Below are 15,088 nucleotides of genomic sequence, written 5' to 3'. Positions count from 1 at the left end.
AGATTCAAAATTGTTCAATGTCATTTCTAGTACACAAGTGTAATGGAGAACAAATTAATTGTTACTTTGGATCTGATACAACACAAGAAAAAAACCAGTAAGTTAACTCAATAATAAAAAATACAATAAATACAAATATACTGAATAAGATAACTTATACACATCGATTGATTGTATTATTTGTCCATAAAGTGACAATAGGCACAGGAGTGTCTGTACATAAGGTGATTCTGACAGGAAATGAGAAAGTAGTGGTGGTGGTGGATGTGTTAGGGTGGGTTAGTGGTGGTGTTGATCAGCCTTACTACTTGGGGAAGTATCTGTTTTTGAGTCTGGTAGTCCTGGAATTGATGCTACATAGCCTCCTTCCTGATGGGAGTGGGATAATGTATAATACTATTAGATTGTTAGTTCTGATTGATGGTTGGTGTTTCACCATAATTCTAGTCATGATGAGAATACAATTTACAATCCCATTCATTTGAAACGAATGCTGATTTGTCTTGTGAAGATAAGTGCAACCATGTAATTATTGTTTCACTTTGGTCAAAGTTAATATTTTAGTTAATTTAGGACCATAGAACCATAGAACCATAGAAACTACAGCACAGAAACAGGCCTTTTGGCCCTTCTTGGCTGTGCCGAACCATTTTCTGCCTAGTTCCACTGACCTGCACATGGACCATATCCCTCCATACACCTCCCATCCATGTATCTGTCCAATTTATTCTTAAATGTTAAAAAAGAACCCACATTTACCACCTCTTCTGGCAGCTCATTCCATACTCCTACCACTCTCTGTGTGAAGAAGCGCCCCCCCCAATGTTCCCTTTAAACTTTTCCCCCTTCACCCTTAACCCATGTCCTCTGGTTTTTTACTCTCCTTGCCTCAGTGGAAAAAGCCTGCTTGCATTCACTCTATCTATACCCATCATAATTTTATATACCTCTATCAAATCTCCCCTCATTCTTCTACGCTCCAGGGAATAAAGTCCTAACCTATTCAACCTTTCTCTGTAACTGATTTTCTCAAGTCCCGGCAATATCCTTGTAAACCTTCTCTGCACTCTTTCAAGCTTATTTATATCCTTCCTGTAATTTGGTGACCAAAACTGAACACAATACTCCAGATTCGGCCTCACCAATGCCTTATACAACCTCATCATAACATTCCAGCTCTTATACTCAATACTTTGATTAATAAAGGCCAATGTACCGAAAGCTCTCTTTACGACCCTATCTACCTATGATGCCACCTTTAGGGAATTTTGTATCTGTATTCCCAGATCCCTCTGTTCCACTGCACTCCTCAGTGCCTTACCATTAACCCTGTATGTTCTACCTTGGTTTGTCCTTCCAACGTGCAATACCTCACACTTGTCTCTATTAAACTCCATCTGCCATTTTTCAGCCCATTTTTCCAACTGATCCAAGTCCCTCTGCAGGCTCTGAAAACCTTCCTCACTGTCTACTACACCTTCAATCTTTGTATCATCAGCAAATTTGCTGATCCATTTTACCACATTATCATCCAGATCATTGATATAGATGACAAATAACAATGGACCCAGCACTGATCCCTGTGGCACACCACTAGTCACAGGCCTCCACGCGGAGAAGCAATTCTCTACTACCACTCTTTGGCTTCTTCCATTGAGCCAATGTCTAATCCAATTTACCACCTCTCCATGTATACCTAGCGACTGAATTTTCCTAACTAACCTCCCATGCGGGACCTTGTCAAAGACCTTACTGAAGTCCATGTAGACAATATCCACTGCCTTCCCTTCATCCACTTTCCTGGTAACCTCCTCGAAAAACTCCAATAGATTGGTCAAACATGACCTACCATGCACAAAGCCATGTTGACTCTCCCTAATAAGTCCCTGTCTATCCAAATGCTTGTAGATTCTGTCTCTTAGTACTCCCTCCAATAACTTACCTACTACTGACGTTAGACGTTAAACTTACTGGCCTATAATTTCCCGGATTACTTTTCGATCCTTTTTTAAACAACAGAACAACATGAGCCACTCTCCAATCCTCCGGCACCTCACCTGTAGACAGCGGCATTTTAAATATTTCTGCCAGGGCCCCTGCAATTTCAACACTAGTCTCCTTCAAGGTCCGAGGGAACACCCTGTCAGGTCCCGGGTATTTATCCACTTTAATTTTCCTCAAGACAGCAAGGTCCTCCTCCTTTTTGATCTGTACAGTTTCCATGATCTCACTACTTGTTTCCCTTAATTCCATAGACTTCATGTCAGTTTCCTTAGTAAATACAGACGCAAAAAACCTATTTAAGATCTCCCCCATTTCCTTTGGTTCCGTACATAGCCGACAACTCTGATCTTCAAGAGGACCAATTTTATCCCTTACAATCCTTTTGCTCTTAATATACCCGTAAAAGCTCTTTGGATTATCCTTCACGTTGACTCCCAAGGCAACCTCATGTCTTCTTTTAGCCCTCCTGATTTCTTTCTTAAGTATTTTCTTGCACTTCTTATACTCCTCAAGCACTTTATTTACTCCCTGCCTCCTATACATGTCATACAACTCCCTCTTCTTCTTTATCAGAGTTGCAATATCCCTTGAGAACCAAGGTTCCTTATTCCTATTCAATTTGCCTTTAATCCTGACAGGAACATACAAATTCTGCACTCTCAAAATTTCTCCTTTGAAGGCTTCCCACCTACCGATCGCATCCTTGCCAGAGAACAACCTGTCCCAATCCACGTTTTTTAGATCCTTTCTCATTTCTTCAAATTTGGCCTTCTTCCAGTTAAGAACCTCAACCCTAGGACCAGGTCTATCCTTGTCCATGATCAAATTGAAACTAATGGTGTTATGATCACTGGAACCAAAGTGCTCCCCTGCACAGACTTCTGTCACTTGTCCTAACTCGTTTCCAAACAGGAGATCCAATAGTGCATCCCCTCTGGTTGGTCCCTCTATATACTGATTTAGAAAACTTTCCTGAACACATTTTACAAACTCTAAACCATCTAGACCCCTAACAGTATGGGAGTCCCAATCAATATATGGAAAATTAAAATCCCCTACCACCACAACTTTATGTTTCCTGCAGTTGCCTGCTATCTCTCTGCAGATTTGCTCTTCCAATTCTCGTTGACTATTGGGTGGTCTGTAATACAATCCCACTAATGTGGCCATACCTTTCCTGTTTCTCAGCACCACCCACAAGGACTCAGTAGACAAGCCCTCTAATCTGTCCTGCCTGAGCACTGCTGTAATATTTTCCCTAACAAGCAATGCTACTCCCCCACCTTTCATTCCTCTGCCTCGATCACATCTGAAACATCGGAACGCTGGAATATCAAGCTGCCAGTCCTGCCCCTCCTGTAGCCACGTTTCACTAATTGCTATAACATCATAATTCCATGTGCAAATCCACACCCTCAACTCATCCGCCTTCCCCGCAATACTCCTAGCATTGAAATATATACACCTCAGAAGATTTTTACCACCACTCACATTTCTTTAACTATATCATTTAAGATAATATCTTAATAATTTGTTTTGTTTAATTTTAAAATTTTTGTTAGTTTTCATTATGTATATGATTGTTCTAAATGGTGAGATTTTGTAGTTTGCTTTCAGTGATGTCTGTTTAAAGAGACAACTAAGTCCCATTGAGCACATCCACAGTACATGAAATGTTGCTGGAGAAAAGCAGCATCCATTATCAATGAGCCTCACCACTTTTCTCACTGCTGCCATCAGGTAGAAGGTACAGGTGACTCAGGACTCACACCACCAGATTCAAGAACAGTTACTACCCTTCAACTATCAGGATCTTGAACAAAAGGGGATAACTACACTCATTTAAGGAGACTTTTATCTTGTTATTTCATGCTTGTTATTTATTGATATTTATGTATATCTGTATTTGCACAGTTTGTTGTTCATTGATCCCGTTTACAGTTACAGTTCTATAGACTTGCTAAGTATGCCCACAGATAAAGAATTTCAGGTTTGTATGTACTCTGATAATAAATTTTACTTTGACTTTGAACACAAGTCACTGAAAGCCAAACTGTATGAGAAGCAAGCAACTGGGATGACAATTGCTTGCTTCTCATACATGTTAGCTTTCAGTGACCTATGAAAAATATATTCTTGCTATTGAAGAATACAGTGAAGATTCACTGAGCTGGTTGAGAAATGGAGGGTTTGAAGTTTCTGGAATTCTTTAAATCTGGTATGACTATGTTTGAATGTCTAAGAATGTCAACAGACTGCAAGTCTTCCACAACAAGAGCCTGAGAAAAAGCAATCAGGCCATTATGAGGGCAGAGCTTTAGGAATTATTGCCATTACTTTGGGACAGAGGGATGGTGAAGGGGTACTGCAGATATAAGTGTGGAATAACTTTGTGTGCTGGTGACCATGAAGTGTGTACCTCATTAAGCATAAACACAAGAAATTCTGCAGATGCTGGAAATTCGAAACAACTCACGCAAAATGCTGGAAGGACTCAGCAGGTCAGGCAGCATCCATAGAAATGACCAAACAGTCAACTTTTCGGGCTGAGACCTTTCTTCAGGACTGGAAAGGAAAGGGGAAGATGCCAGAATAAAAAGGTGGGGTGAGGGGAAGAAGGCTAGCTAGAAGGTGATAGGTGAAGCCAGGAGAGTAGGAAAGGTGAAGGGCTGGAGATGAAGGAATCTGATAGGAGAGGAGAGCGGACCATAGGAGAAAGGGAAGGAGGAGGGGAACCAGGGGGTGGGGGGGGAGGTTGATACGCAGATGAGAAGAGGTAAGAGCCAGAGTGGGGAATAGAAGAACAGGGTGGAGAAAGGGAGTCTTTTTTTTGATCAGAAGGAGAAATCGATATTCATGTCATCAGGTTGGAGGCTACCCAGACAGAATATAAGGTGTTACTCCTCCACCCTGAGAGTGGCCTCATGGTGGTACAAGATGAGGCCATGGGCTGACATGTCAGAATGGGAATGGGAATTAGAATTAAAATTTTGGGCCTCCAGAAATGTTCACTTTTGGTGGATGGAGCGGAGGTACTTGACAAAGGAGTCCCCCCATTGTTGCTGGGTCTCATCAGAGTAGGAGAGGCCGCATTGGGAACACTAGATACAATAGATGGTACCAGCCGGTTTGCAGGTAAAGTGCTGCCTCACCTGGAAGGACTGTTTGTGGCCCAGAAAGAAGGGGGAGGGGAATGAACACCTTGGCCACTTGCAGGGATTACTGCCAGGAGGGAGATCAGTGGGGAGGGATGAATGGACAAGGGAATCACAGAGGGAGAGATCCCTGTGGAAAGCAGAGAGTGGTGGGGGGGCGGGTTAGGTAAAGATGAGTTTGGTGGTAGGATTGTTTTGAAGCATAGTCTGGCTTTTTACCTCACAAAACGAGCTTAAAGTTCAAGAAACTTTGTCTCTCTTTTTCAAAGTTACTTTCACCATTTACATTCATGGTAAGTACCTGTTTCAGATATTATATTTTGACTTTCCATATGGAAGCAGTATTTATTTAAGGTGCAGATTTGAATTTCTTTATTCATTTACTGTACACCTCCTTCTCAAAAAATTTTTCATCACTTTCACTTTCAAATAGATCTTATGATGGATTAGCAGTTTCTGCTGGAACTGTTGTTACTATAAATTTTACCAAGGAAAGATTTTCTTATCATTAATGTACTAGTTATCCACATATTGAACAGAGTCTTGAGTGAGACACACAAAAGTGAAGCAACTCAGCAGGTCAGGCAGCATCTCTGGAGAGAAATCAAGAGTCGACGTTTTGAGCCAAGGCTCTTCATCAAGACTGGAAAGAAAGGGAGAAGAAGCCAGAATAAGAGAAGAAGGAGTACACGCTGACAGGTGATACGTGAAAGCATCTAGGTGAGGGGAAGGTGGGGGGGGGGGTGAAGTACCAAGTTTGGATGGGATCGGTGGAAAAGATAAAGAGCTGAAGAAGATGAGAGTGGACTATAGATCATAATTCTCCATTCAGTCCTCACTGATAGAGTGGTTCAATTTATGCTCTGGATGAGTTGCCCATCAACATAATTTATCCTAACCAATTGCCATTATTGCTTTCTCTATCATTTGCACATATAATTTGTGTTTAGAATGCATCCAGGCAATTCATCTTAATAAATATGCATTGTATAGAGTTTCATATTTTCACCACACGGATTATCTGCTCCTTCCAGAGTCGTCAAAATGTTTTAACACTGCACTGAAACTCTCTGTAGAGACTTTGCTCTCCTTATTACACTGTGTGTCTCTAGTACACACGTTAATCGCGTTTTCGCCCAATTTATGTTTCATAAACCCACGGCTATAGTTTGTACTAAACTAGACAAAATAACAAAAAAGGAGCCAGGATGCACATTCGGAATGTGTCGCTGTGAGATTTGGGCCAAGTGGCATCTGTTAACGTTGCCAAGATAAATAAATTTCACCCAGAGTTTAATTCCATCTCATGCAAAAGTCATTCAATTAAAAGAGACATTATTGGCTTTAAAAACACAGATGCCAATTAGATTTTAAATAAAACATGTTTTATTTCCTTATTTTGAATGAAGGCCTTCTCTAGTATGACTTAAAGATGGATTCAAACCATTTCCTCAATTTTCCACTGTGACCAGACAACTTTAAATAATCCAGATCAATGCAAATAATGAGTTGAGACTGAGACACAAATACTGGAACAGGATTAGGCAATTTATCATATGAAACCATCCATTATTCAAGATCACAAACAAGAGAAGATCTGAAGATGCTAGAAATCCAAGCAACACACACAAAATGATGGAGAAACTCAGCAGGCCAGGCAGCAGGACTGGAAAAAAACAGCTGAGGAGTAGATTTTAAAGGTGGCGGGAGGGGAGGGAGATCTTGGTTATGATCAAATTCCAAATACCCTCTTTGTTCTATATTCTATGAGTAAGTTTCAGTTTTCAGTTTCAGAAATAAAATTAGCAATCAATCCAGTACTTTTCTGGACATTTCCAAATTCTTTCAATCTTATGCATCAAAAGAGTTTTTGTTTCATTTTCACTCTCAAGGGTGTGACTTTAACTTTTACGCTGTGCCAATTAGTTCTACACCACCAACTACCAAAAATAGATTGCTTCATATATATACCATCATTCATTCATTCATTATGCGCTGTGTCTGATGATGAGGGCAATCATGGTCTTGGCCATGACTGTTTTTGGCAAATTCTTCTGCAAACTGGTTTACCATTGCCGCCTTCTTGGCAGCGTCTTTACAAGACGGTCACCCCAGCCATTATCAATGCCCTTTAGAGATTGTCTCTCTGTCATTAGTGGTTGCATAAGCAGGACGTGATATGCACCAGCTGCTGATACGACCATCCATCACCTGCTCCCCAGGCTCCACGTGACCCTGATTGGGGGGCTAAGCAATTGCTACACCTTGCCCAAGAGTGACCTGCAAGCTAGCGGAGGGAAGGATTACCTTATATCTCCTTTGGTAGACACATATCTCCACCCTGCCACCTGTATATATACCATCCCCTTCTATTAATATTAAAAAAATACACTATTCATTAAAATTCTAAACTCTGGGTAATTAATTTTTTGTTGTAACCTCTATTTATAAGTTAAGCTTTGAAGTCATGCTATTATCCTATATTACTACTGTCTTCCACTGAAGAAACAAATCAAATCTGCAGTAAATGCCTTGAAGTATTGACTGCAGGTATGATTTACCATAATTTTATAATGCTACAAAATTAATCCAGATTTGTGTCTCTCTAGTTGTCTGGATTTCGAAGTCATTTTTCCATTAGATTGGATGATCACTTCCTAAAGGCGCCCTTGGCAATTTAATATTTATGTTCTTGAAGTCAAGTGTTGACTGAAGATCAAAGTGCAAATGCTATAAATCTGAAATAAAAACTGCAGGTCAGGTAGGCTCAGTGAAAATTGAAACTGAGTTGACATTTTAGCTCAAAGTAATTTTGTTTTCAGAACCGGAAAAGAGAAGTAGAAGTAGTTAGAAAATTGCAGAGAAAGGAGGAAGAGAGGAGTGGTTATGGGCTGGGGGGAGGGATGAGAGAATGAAGAGCACCAAGGAAATATTTGTGATAGACTGAAGCCAGAGATTCTGTGGGAATGTGTAACATAAGCAGTAAGAGGGTGCCAAAGAAGCGTCTTGTGCGGCAAATGGTGATAAAGGAGAGGGGAAAGACTAAGCCAATAGCACGGATAAATGGCTTGGAGCAGAAGTGCCCAGATCTGATATACAGTGTATATAGAGAAAGCACAGTTAAGATTCTTGATGAGTAAGCACATGAAAGGTTATGAGGAGAAGGTAGAAGAATGGAATTGAGAGAGATTATAAAGTCGAATAGCAGAGCAGACTTGAAGGTCCAAATGACCTAACCCTGCTCATTTGTCTTATGGTCTTATCGCAAGCTGAAAAACTCAAAATGGTGCTTGGAAGTCTGCAATGTGTCCAGAGAGCATCTTATCCTCAGAGTGGGAACATCTCCATCTTCAAGTCTCAATAATGTATTCCTTAATTTGGTGTTGCACTGAAAATAGCCATCTTTTGTAAAAGTAGCGGATAAATATGATAAAGAATTATTACTTACATTCTCCCTGTGGCTGCATGTCTCTTCTCTAGATCCTCCGGTTTCCTGCCACTTTCCAAAGATGTGTGAGTTGGTCGATTAGTTGCTCATATGGATGTAATGGGGCAGCATGGGCTGGTTGGGCAGAAGGCCCTATTACTGTGCTGTATCTCTAAGTAAATAAAAATAAAGCAAAATCACCTTATCAGAGAAATGGACCTTAGGCTACATTTCATACTGCTGGAAGTTTACCACAGCGTGGGAAGAATCTCAGTTTCCAATCTTCTCTTTTTGGATATGAGATATAGATTGCAGACACAGAAGTCACATTTTTAAAGCATATTTACACTGTTAATTATGCTAATCAGCAGTGAGTTCAATTGACAATTGCTGTGCAAATGTAACAATTTTCAGAAATTCCCTCGACGATTAGATTACTGCAGTTTTCACAATGCTAATGAGAGGATTAGCATTATTATTTTGAATTAAGTGAACTATCATTCTGTTTAGCTTCATGAGCTGCAGGATGACTTGACTCCACCATAAATTTATGGGTACATTACTTCAAAAACAACCAGAAACAGAACTTTAGGAAAATTTTGGACGACACTCAGACTTCTTATTCACAAGTATAAATTATAATTTTTTCTGGCTTTGAAAGGTACTTGATAGAGGGCACCTTGAAATAATAATTAATAATCACTGAATTGTAAAGATCAGTTTTTCAAATCTCATTTTAGCTTTCAAAAGTCATGCAGCTAAAATTTGACTGAACTATGCTCAGGAAAATCTTTGCTCAGCCAAAAGTTCTTGTGCTTGGTTTAGGAGCTTCCTAAAACATGATTCAGAACAGCAGAAGTTAAATCGTTATGCTTGAGATCAGTTAATCACTGTGAAACTGAGTTTGAAAATATACAGAAATCAATTTTTTTGTTGGATTATCAGTTAATGTTGCACTGAATGGTAAAATTTGTTGAATGAAAACCGATTTAAATTTTAATGAAGAACTGATACGTTATTGAAACAAATGGTGAATGGTGAAAGGCCTTGATAGAGTGATGTGGAGAGGATGTTTCCTATCACAGAAGAGTCTAACACCAGAGGACACAACCTCAGAATAGAGGGGCATCCTTTTAGAACAGCAATGATGAGGAATTTCTTTAGCCAGAGGGTGGTAAATCCGTGGAATTCTTTCCAACAGGCAAATGTGGAGGCCAAGTCTTTTTGTATATTTAAGGCAGAGATTGATAGAATTTTGATTGGTCAGAGCATGAAGGGATATGGGAAGAAGGCCAGAGACTGAGAGGAAAATTGGATCAGCCATGATGAAATGGTGGAGCAGACTTGACGGGCCAAATGACCTAATTCTTATGGTCTTATGAATGGCTTTTCATTCTTGAATGTCACCAGAGTTGGGGTTAATCTTGTAGTTGGTACATATGTGCTTGGAATGAGTTTTGTTTTAAGATGATAGAAAATTAGCTTTATTTGTCATATATATACTGAAACATACAGTGAAATGCGTCATTTGCATCACGAATGTGCTGGGCACAGCCTGCAAGTGTTGCCGTGCTCCTGGCACCAGCACAGCATGCCCACAACTTACTAACCCTAACCTGTACATGTATGGGATGGGGCAGGAAACTAGAGCATCCGGAGGAAACCCACACAGGTTACTGGGGGAACACACAAACTCCTTACAGACAACAGCAGGAGTTGAATCTTCATGGCTGATCACTGGCACTGTAATACAGTTGTGCTAACTTCTACACTATGTTACCATGTCGCCTCATGGTACTTCACAGTGCCATCACAGTGTCACTTTGTTCTTCACAGTTATCAATAACATTACTGTTGTCACAACCAAGGGGCATTTTTAAAGAAAAAAAATAGAAGATTTTTTATTGTTGGAATGTGGATTGTACTTCCTTGGATTTGCAGATTTCGTTGGATTGCTTACCTTTTACGTCTAATTGTTTGTCTTTGGACTAGCTCTGGATTTTCACTTTGTGTTGCAGGTAGCTATTTAGGATCATGGAGATTGTTAAACTCTCTTTGTATTTTTCACTTTTATTTAATTTGGGGCTAAATGAATTGGCACAGGATTTTCAATGTCTTGCATTGCATTTGTTGTCTTTGGGGGCTATTGCTTCTTCAGGACACCAGAGTTGTCTGATTGATCTTGACTTCCTACATGCTCCAGGATGTATTTCTGGGGTGGTTGCCAACCACTCTTTGCTCGGTCATTGTGGCTCCTTATCTGGTGAAATGCTGAATGAGTTCTGTGTATAATGAATGATTTCAGCTCTTCACAATTCTGCATAGCTTGCCTGAGTTCTTGTTAGTTTTGCTGGTAAATTTCTGTTATAAATCTTTTATTTTGTTTGAATTACTGAAGTTTCTGGGACCGCATACTTGAGTTCACTAGTGGCCCTAACTGTTGTGCTGAATGATGTTCTATGCCACTTGCTTAGATAAATATTTTTGTGCATGTTAAATGGCCTGGATCTTCAAACACTCTGTTCCTCATTTGATTATATCCTGCACTGGTGCTGTTGAATTCTATTATCATTGTCCGTGTTTTGATAAGAGGTAGCTTCTGAGGTGCAGGTGAATAAGGCTAGCACAGGAAGACAACTTGATTGGCATGGTTGAGTTGGGCTGATGGACATGTTTCTGTGCTGTGTAATTCTGTGACTCCATGGTTCAGTGTGATGTAGTTCCCATTTTCCAGGTTGTAGTGGTGAACATTTATTGTCGGGGGATGGTGCTGTACAGTGGAGCACATTAATAGCGGACCTTTGTTTTACAAATGTTATTTGTAAGATCTATTCTCTCATATGCTTTTGTGAGAGTTGACAATAACTTGGAGCACAGCATCAAAATGATATAATTTTGCCTCTATATTGTGGCTTAACAGTGGAGTTTGGTTCTGGAGTGAAGGCAATTAGGTTGAATAATTATGATAAAACTGGAATTATTTTAAGCAGAACAAAAGGCGCTCTGAAGTAACTAAATGGACGTGCTTAAGAGGGGTCTGAAGAAATTTTGCTACACACTGGGTTATTAAGTAGCTGACTATAGAATGGAATTATTGATTAAGACAACACTTTAAGAGTAAGTTAAAAGGGTATTTATAGAAAAGGAAAAGCAAAAAAAGAGAGGTGTTGGTAATCTGAAAACAAAATGCTGGAAGCAGCATCTGTGGAGAAAGAAACAGAATTAATGTTTTAGGTTAAAGACCTTCTATCATTTGTTTTATGTTTTTATTACAGCTCATGGATATAATTATAAAAGGTAAAAGGTATTCGGGAAGTTTCTTGGATAGGAAAGGTATAGAAGGATATGGACCACAGTGAAGGCATGCCAGCCTCCTGATCAGAAGTTTGAGGTGATTTGGTATGTCATCGAAGACTCTTGCAAATTGAAGAACATTTTGAGTGGTCACATCATCACCTGTTATAGAGGCTACAATGTGCAGGGTTGGAAGATGCTGGAGAGTGTATAGACTCAGCGAGCTTCATCACTGTTATAACCCTCCCCGCCATTGAGGACATCTTCAAAAGGCAGTGCTTCAAGAAGACAGCATCTATCATTAAGGACCCACACCATCTAAGACATGCTCTCTCCTCATTACTACCATTAGGGAGGAGTACAGGAGCCTGAAGACCCACACACAACTTCAGGAAGAGCTTTTTCCCCTTTGCTATCAGATTTCTGAATGGTCTATGAACTCACGAACACTACCTCAGTATCCTTCTTTTGCACAATTTAGCTTTTTGTAACTTATATATCAGTGATAAAAAGCCGATTCTGATTCTAATTCAGATTAATGCAGGCAAAAGGTGTTAGTGTTGATAAGCATCACAGTCAACATGGATGAGGTGGACTGAAAGGGCCCAGTTCAGTGTTGTACATGTCTACAATTCTACGATTTATTCTTGAACAAATAAACCATACCTATTTCGTTGGAGAAAGGGTATTCAATGAATATAGTGACAAGTTAGTTTCTTGTGATCTTGATTGTGTGGGGGATAAACACCAGTGCAAACTCATTAGAACTATTTTGATTTTGTTGTTGCAAGCTACTTTTTTTAAAATTCTAATAACTATTTAAAAACATCTGTTTATCATCTCCAAACAAGGGATGAGATTTTAGTCCCCTTTCATGGAAGCATGCAGAATATAACTTCTATTGGATAAAACTACGATACACTTAAGGTATTTGATTTGCCCTGAATTTTTATTGGACAGTGCCAGAACTGGTGGTTAGATCAACATTTATTATTTTTAATTATTCTGATGTAGAAATAATCCCCTTGATGATTGTGCTCAGTGCTTAAGTTTGACAGACTGACAAAACACACAACATGCATAAAATATTTAGTTGACATATTGGCAGGTGGCCAGGAAATCAAACAATGAACTATGTCACAGGGAGGCAATGAAAGCAAACAAATGGGTCGAAAGGGACTTTTATGTCCTGGATGCTAGTAGTCACAGGATTAGCATTGAAGATTTGTTGAGCTTTTATCTTTGCTGATTCTTGAACAATAAAATGTATGAATACATACAGGGTGATCATCACTGGTCAAACATTTTAACTTAGTTAGGAAGCATCCTTCACTTTGGTATTAAGCACACTTACAACTAAGATTAGATAGCTGCTAAAAATGAAATTTACTACTGCCACATCATATCTTCCACCGCCACTCAGTTAAAAACTGTAGTCAGTTTCAAGTCTGGGACACAGAATGATTTTAAATGAAGGTAATTGTGTGGAAAGCAGAAAAGCATGGGGCCAGGAAGGACATTTATTCAATTCATGTATTCTCTCCGCAGCTGTTTGGTTTGAACTGCACATGAGTTTTTGTAGGGGTGTTCTCACCCAAGCTGACAACAGCAAAACAGCAGTGAGTGTGCTCACAATTGTTTTTACTCATGGTTCAAACTCCAATATGGCAGATGCTGGAAATTTAAAGCTAAGTCAGAACTGATATCAAAAAAAAATTCAGACCCTGAAAATAGTCCAGAGGTAGCAGGAAGTAGATTGTTGGACAGCAAATGGAGTATTTGTGGAGTGTTAAATATTTTCAAAATGTTTCCTACCCAAGAGCAAGTCAAAATAACAAAATGAGTGAAAACAGCTAGACTTTGGATTAGATGTAACGTCTGGAAATGGGGAGAGTGTGGCAGTAATTGATGGAGATATTGGTTTATAGAAACCATCAATTGAAGACAGAGTGTTAGAATTGGGAAAGTGTGATATTAGATAGGTGGTTGATCATGGAAATCCCATCATTGTTGACAGTGGTGGACCAAGGAGGAATATCCAAACTCATTTGAATTGACTTTATTATTTACATATTTCATATACATGAAGAGTAAAAATATTTACGTTACGTCTCAGTCTAAACGTGTAATGTGCAGTTCATAGTAATTTATAATAAATTTTATGTATAAGATTTTCATTTATAAAACAGCTGTAAAAACACCTCTACATCCCTTCAAATGGAGGGTCATAATGTCAGAAAATACTTTGATGCCTGATCCATTCACCTTGCATACTGTGCTGTGCAACTTTGTTCTGCGAGGGTAAAATCACCTCATCAAAATCTCATTAAGAAACAAATCAAGTGATTCTTTAGCTTTTGTGTCATACCTCCTCTGCACCCATGATAGTTTGAAGCTGATGGCTCTCAAGTCAAGTCAAGTCAAGTCACTTTTTATTGTCATTTCGACCATAACTGCTGATACAGTACACAGTAAAAATGAGACGAAGTTTTTCAGAACCATGGTGCTAAATGAAACAATACAAAAACTACACTGAACTACGTAAAACAACGCAATAACTACACTAGACTACAGACTGCATAAAGTGCACAGAACAGTGCAGGCATTACAATAAATAATAAACAAGACAATAGGCACAGCAGAGGGCGGTAGGCTGGTAGTCCGATGGCTCGGGGGGAAAAACTGTTACATAAATAAACAGCTGAATGGTGGCGTCCGGGATTCCGTCCATTTCTGTACTCCCGCCAAGTATTTCGTTGGAGTTGGATGTAGTTTGATTTAATGTCCATTGGAGAGCAGAATGGACGGGAGAGCCAGCCGGCTAGGTTTGCTTTTTTCCTGGCACGGACTCCTGCCCACTTGCCTCGCCTCCACTTCCTCGCACTCATGCACTATCAATTACTCCAAAAGACTGGAAGTAGAGTAAATACTGAAAGGCTTTTATTAACAGTAAATGGACCAACGTCCATGCTGAATATCCGTCCTGGACTGAGAGGAGGAGCAGTGGCACAATCACCTTTATTCAGGGGTCTGTGGGAGGAGCCACAGGAGCAGTCAACAGAGGGGCGTGTCCAGACATGTCCAGGCAGGTAACCCATTTATAACCTTATACATGGTTTACCACATGCACACCGCTTACGACGTCCCCACCTCCGGCCACTGGCATCAGGCGACTCTGAGGACTGCAGGCCTGATCTTCCCAGCAAGC

The sequence above is a fragment of the Mobula birostris genome, chromosome 11, assembly GCF_030028105.1.
Source record: "Mobula birostris isolate sMobBir1 chromosome 11, sMobBir1.hap1, whole genome shotgun sequence".
Taxonomy (NCBI): Eukaryota; Metazoa; Chordata; class Chondrichthyes; order Myliobatiformes; family Myliobatidae; genus Mobula; species Mobula birostris.
Note: the sequence above shows the minus strand (reverse complement) of the source record.